Source organism: Pristiophorus japonicus, chromosome 11, assembly GCF_044704955.1.
Source record: "Pristiophorus japonicus isolate sPriJap1 chromosome 11, sPriJap1.hap1, whole genome shotgun sequence".
Classification (NCBI taxonomy): domain Eukaryota; kingdom Metazoa; phylum Chordata; class Chondrichthyes; family Pristiophoridae; genus Pristiophorus; species Pristiophorus japonicus.
In genome coordinates this window covers 198,065,942-198,079,459 of record NC_091987.1, presented here as the reverse complement: position 1 = coordinate 198,079,459, position 13,518 = coordinate 198,065,942, and the positions used below count along the sequence as shown (strand labels likewise).

Here is a 13,518-nt window from a genome sequence, read left to right as displayed (position 1 = left end):
AATCCAATAACTGTACATGTTCCAGCAATTTCTCAAACAGAAAGTCTTTCCTGCAAGTGTCACACTAATCCACTTTCCTGCCTTGGCCACGCTAGGTCTCAGCCGGATGTGAACTGTGCCCATGAGCAAGTTTTTAACCTTGGGCTGGAGACAAGTGCATTTGACTCGGCTTTCCCATTTCGGCAGAACCAGCCCTGCTGAGTTCACAACTGTAGATGCAGGGAAATGATCATTTGAGGCCAGGTATTGGACTGTACAGTCACCTGAGAACTCACTTTTTGAGTGGAAGCAAGTCTTCCTCGATTTTGAGGGACTGCCTATGATGATGATGTACACAGGTTACGTGCGGCCAAGAGAACATGGGAGGAAACTGGATGTCAATGAGGGTAGCATTAAACATGTTGCACGATCTAAAGTAGTCAATAAATATTAAGCCCCAGTTAAGAAATATTTATATACACGTGATTGCACAATAATCTATGTCTCCATTCAATATAATTTCTATTGCAGCTCACGTTACAATTCTTGCATTGTTGCCTTTTTTGTTACTCCTGTGGTTACAAGCGATAATATTATTGGATGCTCCCTTGAAAAGTTTTCAGGGCCCTTTCATTGTCTAACTAGAGTGACCTGAAAAACAGAAGAATAATTTTTTATTTTGCAGTTAACTATCCTGCCCTAGGCATCTTGGCTTTTTATTTATGCTTGTCTGAGCACATCTCATCCAAATGGTAATGGTTCAGACGCTGGCCAACCATCCAGCTCTTGAGCAAAGAACTGGCTGCACATTTTATTAAACAGTGTTGACAGCAATAATGCTCTTGTTCTGAAAGAGATGTCTCCCTGCATCTTCTCATCAGACCTTTCTGTGTGCTAACAAGCTGGGAGCTCGAGAGCTGTGTCACAATGAGGTCACTGTCTTCGCAGACCTGCCTTTCCCTCATCCCATATGCATTGCACTAAACATAGAAAGCAATACAACCAGAATCAACACTCCCTACAGCCGACAGTCTTCCATTGTCTGGAACTCACTGCCTGAAAGGATGGTAGAGGCAGAAACCCTCACCACATTTAAAAAGTACTTGGATGTGCACTTGAAGTGCCGTAACCTGCAGGGTTACGGACCTAGAGCTGGAAAGTGGGATTAGGCTGGATTGCCTCTTATTGGCCGGTGCGGACACAATGGGCCGAAATGACCTCCTTCCGTGCTGTAAACCTCTATGATTCTATGATTTATTAGAGGTTAGCCGTGTCTAGTCAAAACATTCTCAAAATCTGAACATTGTAACATAATCTAATATTTTCAACCATTAACTAAATTATTTTTTGCTGTTTGAAAGAGCAAATGGGGTTCTCCTCACCATCTGATTTTAGGGTTACCCTCAAAAGTCAGCCATAAAAAGCATGGTGTCAAAATTGGCACACTGCAATTCTGATGTGATGCATGCAATAGCTTCCCTTGTTCAGCAGAGAAAGCATTTCATGTTCTTTCCATTTCAACAGGCACCATTGGCATAGAGCACATCTTTCATCACCCACATTATGCCTGGGATAATTTCTATGGGGGAGGACTTTTGAAGACGTACCTAATAATGCAGGCCAACCCTTTTAATATATACCTTGTGAAGACGGCTGTCTTTATTATTAGTTCATTTAAGTTGTCCCTGCACGTATTTGGCTGATTTAACCCAATGTGTTTGGATTATGAACATTTTGTTTTTGACTTGGAAAGGCATGTATTGCTCACCGCGCATCTCATGATGTTTTGACCCCAATTAATGAAATCATAAAAGCTAAAACTAAGTAAGACTGCCGGTTGTGATGAGTCGACTTACTGACTCAATGTATGTTTGTTCCATTTGTGGATTCTTACCCCTTCCTTCAATTTCTACAGTTTTAAAATTATGCCAAGGGATATTAACACTCAACATATTCATTTGAACGTCTTTTAAAACAGAAGGATTAACCCAATTAAAATAAGTGGGGTAGCATCTATGTTAAAATGGTGAAGGAATTTCAAACACATTGAGTATCTATATCCCAAAGGCTATGGCTTGGATGCTAACACCCAAAAGCAGGTTTAACTGCGGCTAGCCTCGGGAAACATGGCAACTTTGGGGAAGAGATAAGTGCCATTACAGCACTGCTTGTGGGCCAGAAGCAGGAGTGCTTCCACCTGGCCCCACCAAACTCTTTCCCCGCCATCTCACCATCAGACTGCCCTCCACTCCCCCCCATCCCCATACAAAGATCACTCGGGTCAGGGATCAGACATCCACCCAGCATTCGGACCTCACTCCCCCTGGGGTCAGGGAGCAGATCTCCCCCCTCCACCTGGGGTCGTGAATCGGACCTACCTGGTCCTGCAGCCACCCCGGAGTCCTCCCCAACTAACTGGAAGCCAAGCCTGTCAATCAGTCTGACTTCTGGGCAGGGAAGCTATCATGGACAGGAGACTCACGCTGGGACACAGCATGCGATGAAATCCAGACTCCCGGACTTCCCGTACGAAACTCTGCCTGTCTGCCCACCCCCTGGCCCCACCTACATAATCTGCCTATGTCAATAGCCAGCCCGATGTCACTAAATTCCTGTTACAAACAAACTCTTTGCATTCAGTGTGCATCCTAATAATCCATGCTCGTCTCGCACCCTTACTTCCTGTTAATAGGTTATTCTGTGAGTCATGTTGCAAAGTTCAGTTTTATTTTAAAGCTATAAGTCCCTGTTGAAGACGACTGACTGAAGAGCAGTGTTTGATTCACTTGACTATTGCAAGTTTGCAGCAGAAAGCGAGTGTGGAGTCGTTTGAACTTTTCCCATTGACTGAGCTTCCATTTGCAACTATAAATTAGGTATTATAAAGCCAATGATGGCATTGTTAATGACAACCTTTTCTACCACTTTGGCAGGTGTCACTGCTTTTATGGTCACTTAAAATTCAAAATATTACTGAGAGTCAGACAACTGGGACAGCTGAAGAGGAATGTTTAAATCATCCTGGAATTTAAAAGATCCTCGAGTGAAAAATTGGCATGTGGTATAAACAGCAACTGCTCGCCATCTCATATTCCTAAAATTTAACAGCTAACTTTATGAGGTCATTCTAACATAACAGGTGGACAATTCAATCCTGACATTCAATTTATATAGATTTGTTAAAGAGCCTAATATATTGGGCCTATAAAACCTCCCTTCATCTGTTTTTAGACAATTCTAGCTGTGAGTCTATATAGGGCTTGACACTGTCGATGCAGGGAGGATGGCTGGGGAGTCTAGAACCAAAGGTCACAGTCTCAGAATAAGGGGTCGGCCATTTAGATCTGAGATAGGAGAAATTTCTTCACTTAGAGTGATACGTCCTTACTACACAGTATAAATGCACACGATGCCCATGCTTGAGAGGTGGTCAGTCTGTGACCTGTCCTTTATTCCTTAGCACTCAAGTGATGGAAGTGGGTGGAGCTTCCCCTTTTATACCTAAAGGTCCAGGTTAGGAGTGTCTCCCACCTAGTGGTCAGTGTTCTCACGATGTACAACTTAGGTCATGGGTTACAATGCTGGTTGAATACATGACATAGAGGATGGTGAATCTTTGGAATTCTCCACACCAGAGGGCTGTGCAGGCTCAGTCGTTGAGTACATTCAAGACAGAGATCGATAGATTCTTGAATATTAAGGGAATCAAGGGATATGGGGATAGTGCAGGAAAGTGGAGTTGAGGGACAGGATCAGCCATGATCTTATTGAATGGCAGAGCAGGCTCGAGGGGCCAAATGGCCTACTCCTGCTCCTATTTATTACGTTATGACTTATAAAAATGTGTTTCTATGTTTCTATATGGTTGCTTTTTATCTTTCATAATCCTATCTTCTCCACAATCTCACAACTTTTCAGCATCCAGGTATCTCATTACAGTTATTACAGTTCTAAAGACTTAGGGCTAGAATTTTCTCTTCATTTTCAGTGGTTTTCTCGACAGTACTGCTTGTTTTTTGCGGAAAACCATCCGCGAAAATTTACGCTTCATTTTTTTTATATATTGAGTTCCGCCGTCATTTTCAAAATATCGCTGGGGAGCAGACGGCCGGTGTGCACCGCCAAAAAAACTGCTACCGTCCAGGTTTTGACTGAGTGGTGACCTGTGGGCAAGATCGGAAAAAAACGCTCATGAAAAGCAGCCAGAGCTGGGCGATAGGCAAGTCCCCCTGCAAAGAAAGGTAAGTTCAAGGGTTTTTTTTTATAATTCTTTTACAGCAATTAAATTTAAAAGGATCTTGAGAATGTTTGCTGATTTTTTATTTTATGTTTCATTGAACAAATATTTTTCAGTTTTCCTCCCCTCCCTGGGCCCAACCGCAGCCTCGGTCTCAATTTGAGTAATTACCGCCCATTTTGGTTAAGAACCGCGCAATTTGCCCAGGATCGTGTTTAACCGCCAAGAATCTGTGAGTAAGATTCATTTTCTCGCCAGGTGGTATTTTTTCCCCTTTTTTATGCAATTTTTCGCCAGCGTTATTTGAAGAATTTTAGCGATCTTTTTAAGTGGCAATCCGGCGATGGCAGGGTTTTAGGAAAATTCTAGCCCTAAAGGGTGATCAGTAGGCAAACGCATGTCTATAAACCAATAAGAAATAAGCACTGTAAGTGGTAGAAGATCCAATGGTTTGACCAGCAAAGGGTCAGAAATAGCAAAATGATTTAACTTCATTTTTAATTAAACTTGTCACAGGTTAATAAATTCCAGGAATGTTGTTTAACCTTGTGGACATTTTGCTGGACTGCAGCATCCTAAAGCTGCATCAGATGGAAAAGGACCAACCTGCTGGGGTAGATTCATAGAATGATACAGCACAGGAGGCCATTCGGCCCATCGGGTCTGCGCTGGCTCTTTCGAAGAACAAAAGTTCAACTCTCAGCCATCCAGTTTGAGGCTAAACAAGGGATCCTCCCTTTGGCTCTCAAGGCCTCGCAGATGCAATAGTCAGACGGACCTGTAAATGGACGAGCACCCTGCCCGCCTGAAATAGGCACAAGGCTGCTTTAAACATGCAAATCTACATATAAAATAGCATATAAATAGGCTCTTTGGCCCAAATTGTCAATGCAGGTATTTATGGTCCGCACGAGCCTCCTCCCACTCCTCTTCATGTAACCCTATCAGCATAATCTTCTATTCCTTTCTCCCCTCATACACTTGTCCAGCTTCCCCTGTCCCGCTCCAGTTGTAGGACTCCGATTGCAGAAGCTCAGTGTGGGAGCCAGCCGATTTCTTGCCCTCTTAGCAGGGCTCACAGCTTTCCGGCAGCATTTAAGTGAGGCCTGAACCCAGATTTGGTCTGCTGGACCTCCCGCCAGCACGAATCAGCAGGCAGATCAGCCACTCCAACGCCTTCACACGTTTTGGGTTGCAGCTGAATTTCTCTGGCGCTTGGAATATTATGATGTACGTTCTACTCCCGCCTGTTCACTATTTTCCACGTTGAGAGTTTTCAGTCTCAGCAAGCTGTTCTTATTGCTACCAAAGTGGGAAAACAAAGTCAACCATCACCACTCTTCCACACATCATAGCGACTAGTAGAGATGATTTTCCCCAGTCACTCAGTGTAATGACATTGTAGACAAATACAGAGATATATCCTCTGCTCAGCACACAGCTTTAGTTAAAAGAGTAATAGGGATTATATTCTAACCATTGGCAATTTTGTTGTTGACATACTATGACATAGATGATGGCAGTACTTCTTTTAGGTGGTGTCAACATCATTTCGCATGTTGCAAAATAAAGAAAAATGTTTAACGCAGATAATGGAAAAATACCATGCAACCAATTATTGGAGAGGGTGAATATAAATAGATCCAATTAACTGAAATCATGCTGTATATTCTGTACTTTAAAATTGAACCTCAAGGAAAACAGGTCAAATGTGCTCTAGTTCTACCAACAGACTGAGGATAATAGGATTCCATGCACTACACCTATTGGCATCATATTATTATATTACTAGAGTTCATTATTCCGAACAGACACAACAGTCACATGAAGAAAATAATTCATCAGTTGTAACTGCCATATACCAAACCAGGCTCGAATATTTGAATGAAAGGGCAGCCCAAAGGATAAAAAAGCACAACGTCTGACTGAAGATTTAGGAAATTAAATGTGTTGTGATCAGATAGGCACAGGCACAATGGGCCAAATAACCTGCTTCTGTGTTGTATCCATGATCCTATGATAATGGCAAAGTTATCCATGCTCAAGGTTAAAACAACTGACTTAGCATCCACTGACACTCCTCTTGTGCATTCCCGATTTACATCGCTCCACCATTGGTGGCCGTGCCTTCAGCCAAAAAGTCCCTAAAAGCTCTGGAATTCCCTCTCGAAACCTCTCCGCTTCTCTTTCCTCTTTTAAGACATTCTTTAAAACCTACCTCGTTGACCAACTTTGGGTCATCTGCCCTAATATCTCCTTATGTGGTTCGGTGTGAAATTTTGTTTGATAACGCCCCTATGAAGTTGCTAAGGACATTTTACTACCTTAAAAGGCGCTATATAAATGCAAGTTATTGTTGTTATAATTTTGCTTGGCACCGATGCCAAGACGATGCAGCATAAATCTTCCGACCCGACTCCAGAGTGAATGGGAGGAGGACGACTCACTCTGCTCTGGAGCAGAACATCTCAGTCCTTCGCTCCAAAGTCAAGTCAGACCCTAACTCTGGATTTCATCATCATCATCATACGCAGTCCCTCAAAATCGAGGAAGACTTGCTTCCACTCTAAAAATGAGTTCTCAGGTAACTGTACAGTCCGATACGGGAATTACAGTCTCTGTCACAGATGGGACAGATAGTGGTTGAAGGAAAGGGTGGGGGAGTCTGGTTTGCTGTACATTCCTTCCGCTGCCTGCGCTTGTTTTCTGCATGCTCTCGGCGACGAGACTCGAGGTGCTCAGCGCCCTCCCGGATGCTCTTCCTCCACTTTGGGCAGTCTTTGGCCAGGGACTCCCAGGAGTCAGTGGGGATGTTCACTTTATCAAAGAGGCTTTGAGGGTGTGCTTGAAACGTTTCCTCTGCCCACCTGGGACTCGCTTGCTGTGTAGGTGTTCCAAGTAGAGCGCTTGCTTGACTCTGGATTTATACTCCACATAACATCAGTGTAAAGCAAAGCCATTTCCCACCAATGCTACAGTTGGAATGTAATCTTGCCATCTTTTTCTCCGTTTCATGAAAATGGAGAAATGACCTTATTTCATCGATATTTACAGTCTGCTAATGAAATGTGCAGTGCAGGGACGCTGGTTTCCCCAGCAGGCAATATCAATGGCTGCACCTTTCTTCATTCCAGCTCATCAGAAAGTAGTCGCAACAACGCTCCTTTTTTACACTTTTCTTGCAGCTGATGAGCCATTTGGACTGGTTTAAATATGAAAGTGTATTTATCCAGCTGTGGAGTGTGCCCATTGTCATATATGTATACTCTGTACATAGTATGCTGGTACCACTAGAGGGTGCAACTGTGGGAGGCCTAGGCAGGAGCTGTATAAAAGGCTGCTCACCACATTGCTGCCTCACTCAAGGTTACAATAGAGAGACTAAGGTCACAGCTGTTCCAAGCACAGCACTAGGCCTCATGGAGTTATTCTACAGATAAGGAGACACATATTACCCGTTTCATGAAATATGCATCAATTCCCAAGCCAAGAAGCCATTTTAAAGAGTACAAACAGATTTTTGATGGAAAGATGGGTTCCAACAAAACAAAGAAGCAGCTGATGTGGCAGGAATGATGAACAGAATCATTGGCCCGGATTTTCCGTGGTCTATGACCGTGTACGCGGTGTGTACACGGCCTTAAGTGCCTCGCAAGTTCTGGGTTTACGCATGGGCTGCAAATGTGCGAAAATCCGAAACTTGCGATCCTCCGCATCCCTGGGAAATGGACATCCGTTGGCTATTTGCCCACCTACTGCCCAGCGAATGCCCAGAAAACTCTTACTCCTGGTAACAACAGGTCCAGGATGTTCTTTGAGCAGCTTAAGTGTGAAAATAAATATTAAAATACATATTTTTAAATTCATTTTATCATTTCAAAACCTGTAAAATAAGTGTGTTATTTTTGGCCCATTTAAAAATGTTCACATTTATTTTTCAAAAAATAAAACATTTTAAACATGTAATGATTTTTTTAAATTTCAGTGCTGTAAAAATGTGTTTTTTCGGCGATTCCTATTAAGCTTATGAGGATTCTGTATGTAAATGGAATCCCCATAAGCATACTGGGAATCCCCTTCCTGATTGGTTGGGCCAGCCCACATTATCCCAGGGGCGATTGTAAACTGCTTACGCACCTGGGATACATGGGCCTTTACGCAGGTCTGTGCGTAGAGGCCCAGGAGCGCGGGTCGCCGTGGATCCAGGTCCGTAAGGTAGGTGCATAGTTTTATTGCAGTTCGGAGGCATCAGACCCGTGGGATGCCTCCGACCACAAATTCAGGCCCAATGATTGAGGACTTTTGCAGCAGATCCAAAAGAATCTGCACAACGTTCAAAAAAAAAGGACAAAGTAAGCCACATTACTGTAAAGTGGCAGCACAGAACACATATACGTGGGAAGGAAAGCAGTGTTACAGATATTTGCAAAAAGCCTTACTCACGTAGAAATGTTCGCAAGAATGTAACAAAGAAGAAAGCAGTGTGTGAAAATGATGGCAAGGGGAAGAAATTAAAAATGAAGCTGCCATGTGGTCAGAGATCAGCTTGCGACACATGGTGGAACCTCCGACATATACCTACAGGAAAGCCATTGTTCAGTTGTCCAAGAGGGAGAACTCGGAAGCTATGGAGATTGGAACATAGCACAGGATCTTAGTAGGCATTATATCACTCAGATATTCTATGATTTACACAATCTGTTACATCAGCCTGCTCACACACAGCGAATACATGTGTATAATACTGCATGTAATAACAATGCATCACCCAAATGCAGAAGTGTGCTTTTGTAGCCATAACATACCATCCACTCTAGTTAGATCTATTACCTGCTTTAGTTAACAAAAAGCTATCAATCTCTGATTTAAAATTAATTGATCCAAATTTCTGCTTCCTAACAGCAACACTAACATTAATGAAAACAAAATACAACACTGGATGTTCTAACTCTGTTGGCAGTAGTAAGTTAACATCCTGTGTTTCAGAATATGCAGTATCACTGTTGGGTGGCAAGTGTATATCCTTACCACTACAGTGGCTTTACATCCATCAGGCCAAAATAGGTCTCAAAGTATTGAAATTCTATTCCCCGCACCCATTATCAACTATCTTTAATATTCAATTATCTTTTTATTTCAAGATCTTTGGCAATGCGCTACAACATGTAAGGAGAACCCAGTCTTCCTGGAAGCGAAACAGAAAAGCATCACTCCACACATGATCATGGCTGATATGTCCTTACTTTACAGTATAAATGCACACGAGGCCCATACTTGAGAGAAGGTCACTCTGTGACCAGTTACCTTTATTACCAAGACCTCAAGTGATGAAGGTGGGTGGAGCTTCCCCTTTTATACCTGAAAGTCCAGGTTAGGAGTGTCTCCCACATGTTCACCCCCTTGTGGTCAATGTTCTCAAGGTGTACAACTTAGGTCAGCTTATACATGGGTTACAATGATAGTTGAATACATGACATCACCTACCCCCCCCCCCCCCAAAGTCTTATTGGGATCACAGGTTAAGTCTCTCTGATGATTTTCGCCCACTTGTAGAGCGCCTGAGTTGGGGCTCCAGTTGTTGGATGCTGGCCTGAGTGTCTGCTGTTTGCGGTGCCTCAGGCCTGTCCGGACTGCCCACAGTCACTGGGCTCTCCTCCACTTGGTTCCGGTGTTCGATCACCTGTGGTGGAGTAAACTCTACGTCGTGTTCTTCCTCTGCTTCTTCTATGGGGTTGCTGAACCTCCTTTCAGTTTGATCCACGTGTTTGCGGCAGATTTGTCCATTGGTAAGTTTAACAACCAAAACCCTATTGCCCTCTTTGGCAATCACAGTGCCTGCAAGCCATTTGGGCCCTGCAGCATAATTAAGGACAAAAACAGGGTCATTGACATCAATACATCGCGCCCTCGCATTCCTGTCATGGTAGTCACATTGTGACTGACGCCTGCTCTCAACAATTTCTTTCATAGTCGGGTGTATAAGGGATAACCTGGTTTTGAGCGTCCTTTTCATTAGCAGCTCTGCGGGTGGAACCCCTGTGAGCAAGTGGGGTCGGGATCTATTGACCAACAGGAGGCGTGATAAGCGGCTTTGTAGGGGACCCCCTTGGATTCTGAGCATCCCCCGTTTGATTATCTGCACTGCCCGTTCCGCCTGGCCGTTTGAGGCCGGCTTGAACGGTGCCGTTCTGACATGGTTGATTCCATTGCCTGCCATGAAGTCCTGGAATTCAGTGCTTGTGAAGCACAGGCCATTGTCACTGATCAAGACATCCAGTAGACAATGGGCGACGAACATTGCCCGTAGACTTTCTACCGTGGCAGAAGATGTGCTTGAATTTAAAATGGCACACTCAATCCATTTGGAGTAGGCGTCTACTACAACGAAAAACCTTTTTCCCATGAAAGGATCTGCGTAGTCCACATGGATGCGTGACCATGACTTGGTGGGCCAGGAGCAGGGGCTAAGGGGGGCTTCCCTGGGTGCGTTGCCCAGCTGAGCACAGGTGTTGCACCTGCAAACACAAAGTTCCAGGTCTGCATCTATCCCTGGCCACCAAATGTGTGACCTGCCAATTGCCTTCATCATAACAATGCCCGGGTGCTCATTGTGAAACTCTTGGCCCATCTGGAGCATGACTACTCGGTTTCCCCACAGTAGGCAATTAGCCTGAATCGAGGGTTCATCCTTGTGCCTACGAAACGGTTTAAATTCCTCAGGGCATGCCCCGTACGTGGCTGCCCAGTCCCCATTCAGGACACATTTCTTAACTAAAGACAGTAGCGGGTCTTTATTTGTCCAGACTTTAATCTGACGGGCTGTCACAGGTGAGCCTTCGCTTTCGAAGGCTTTAACAGCCATGACCATTTCAGCATCATGCTCAGTTGCCCCCTCAGTGGTGGCTAGTGGGAGCCTGCTGAGTGCATCGGCGCAGTTTTTAGTGCCCGGTCTGTGCCAAATTGTGTAGTCATAGGCGGCTAACGTGAGTGCCCACCTCTGTATGCGGGCCGATGCATTCGCATTTATGGCCTTGTTGTCGGCCAAAAGGGACGTTAGGGGTTTGTGATCTGTCTCCAGCTCAAATTTCCTGCCAAACAGGTTCTGGTGCATTTTCTTTACTGCATATACACATGCTAGCGCTTCCTTTTCTACCATCCCGTAGCCCCTTTCTGCCTGGGACAGATTTCTGGAGGCATAAGCTACCGGCTGTAACTGACCATTGGCATTCACATGCTGCAACACATCCCCGGCCCCATAGGACGACGCATCGCACGTTAACAGTTTGTTGGAGCATAACAAATTGCGTGCTCGATCAAAAGCCCTTTCCTGGCTGTCCCCCAGACCCAATTGCGACCTTTGCGGAGGAGCACGTGTAGCGGCTCTAACAGCGTGCTCAATTTGGGAAGAAAGTTACCAAAATAGTTCAGGAGCCCCAGGAACGAATGCAGCTCCGTTGTGTTACGGGGTCTGGGTGCTCTCTGGATCGCTTCCGTTTTGGACGCAGTAGGTCTGATCCCGTCTGCTGCTAACCTCATCCCCGGAATTCTACCTCTGGAGCCAAGAAGACGCACTTCACCTTTTTCAGTTGCAGCCCTACCCGTTCCAGTCTGCGTAGTACCTCCTCCAGGTTGTGGAGGTGTTCTTTAGTATCGCGACCCGTGATGAGGATGTCATCTTGAAAAACCACCGTCCTTGGAATCGACTTGAGGAGGCTTTCCATATTTCGCTGAAAGATTGCGACGACCGAATGAATCCTGAACGGACATCTGTTATACTCAAACAACCTCTTGTCTATCGTGATGGTGGTCAGCTTCTTCGACTCCTCACCACTTCCTGGGTCATGTAAGCTGAGGTCAGTTCCAAGTTTGAAAAAAATTTGCCACCGATAGCATCGCAAAGAGGTCCTCCGCTCTCGGCAGCGGGTACTGGTCTTGGAGTGACACCCGATTAATGGTGGCTTTGTAATCGCCACATATCCTGACCGACCCATCCGCCTTGAGCACCGGCACGATTGGGCTCGCGCAGTCACTGAATTCGACTGCCGAGATGATGCCTTCCCTCAGCAGTCGGTCCAATTCGCATTCTATCTTTTCCCGCATCACGTACGGCACCGCTCTGGCCTTGTGGTGTACTGGCCTGGCGTCCGGGTTTATGTGAATCACTAGCTTGTTCCCCATGAATGTGCCAATGCCAGGTTGAAATAGTGAGTCAAATTTGTCCAGGGCCTGTGAGCATGATATTCGTTCCACAGAAGAAATTGCATTGACATCGCCCCATTTCCAGTTCATGACAGCAAGCCAACTCCTCCCCAGTAGTGTGGGATCGTCCCCCGGGACAATCCAGAGTGGCAACCTGTTCTCTGAATCTTTGTGGGTCATGACTACCGTGGCGCTGCCTAGCACTGGAATGATCTCCTTTGTATATGTCTGTAGCTGGGCGTCAATCGGCAATAATTTTGGCCTCCTGGCCTTGGACGCCCACAACCTTTCGAACTGTTTGATACTCATCAGGGACTAGCTAGCCCCCGTGTCTAGCTCCATTAATACTGGGATGCCATTGAGGAGCACTTTCATCATTATCGGTGGTATCCTGGTATATGAACTGTATATGTGCTCCACATTAAGTCAGTGAACTTCAACTTCCAGCGATTTCCCTCAGTATTCATTTGGCCTCGTAGGGCTTACATCGGGCCCGTCCTCCTCGTACATCAACCTGGCTGCAGGCTTCCTGCACATATGCGCCAAGTGACCGCTGATGTTGCAGTTTCTGCAGGTATATTGCTGATACTGGAGGCCCCGTTGTTGGAAACAAAAGGTCCATTACCAGTCGATCATTTCTGACTGTCTCTGTAACTGTCCTTAAGCGCACCATTAATCGGTGTTGATGGCCCCATTACTGGAAGCATTGTCCATTGCGATGGCATGAATCGCCATTCAGCTAGCCATTATCTCTGTTGAATTCCCCCTTTGGGTTCGACTACATGCTGGGGCATGTCCGATTGCCCTTGTCTGCCTAGAGAACTGTGTGCCGCATTAACAATGTTGACTCCCTGGTCATTTGCCGCATTTAAGCCAAGATTTTTGTCATACATCATTCTGGTCTCTTCCTCCCCTAAGATAAATGTCTGGGCTATCAGAGCCGCCGCTTCCAAGATCAAGTCTTTGGTGTCAATCAGCTTCCTGAAAACCCCAGCGTGCCCGATGCCCTCAATAAAAAAGTCTTGCTGCATCTCCGCTCTGCATGAATCTGGGAACTTACATAGGCTCGCCAGTCGCCGGAGATCTGCCACGAAGTCTGGAAC

The 13,518-nt window shown here is 45.3% G+C and overlaps 1 protein-coding gene across 9 annotated transcripts in view; it reads right to left on the bottom strand.

The window, feature by feature from the left end:
- LOC139276426 (neural cell adhesion molecule 1-like) overlaps positions 1-13,518 on the bottom strand; it is a 632,849-nt gene that overhangs the window by 355,154 nt on the left and 264,177 nt on the right. The window lies entirely within an intron of this gene.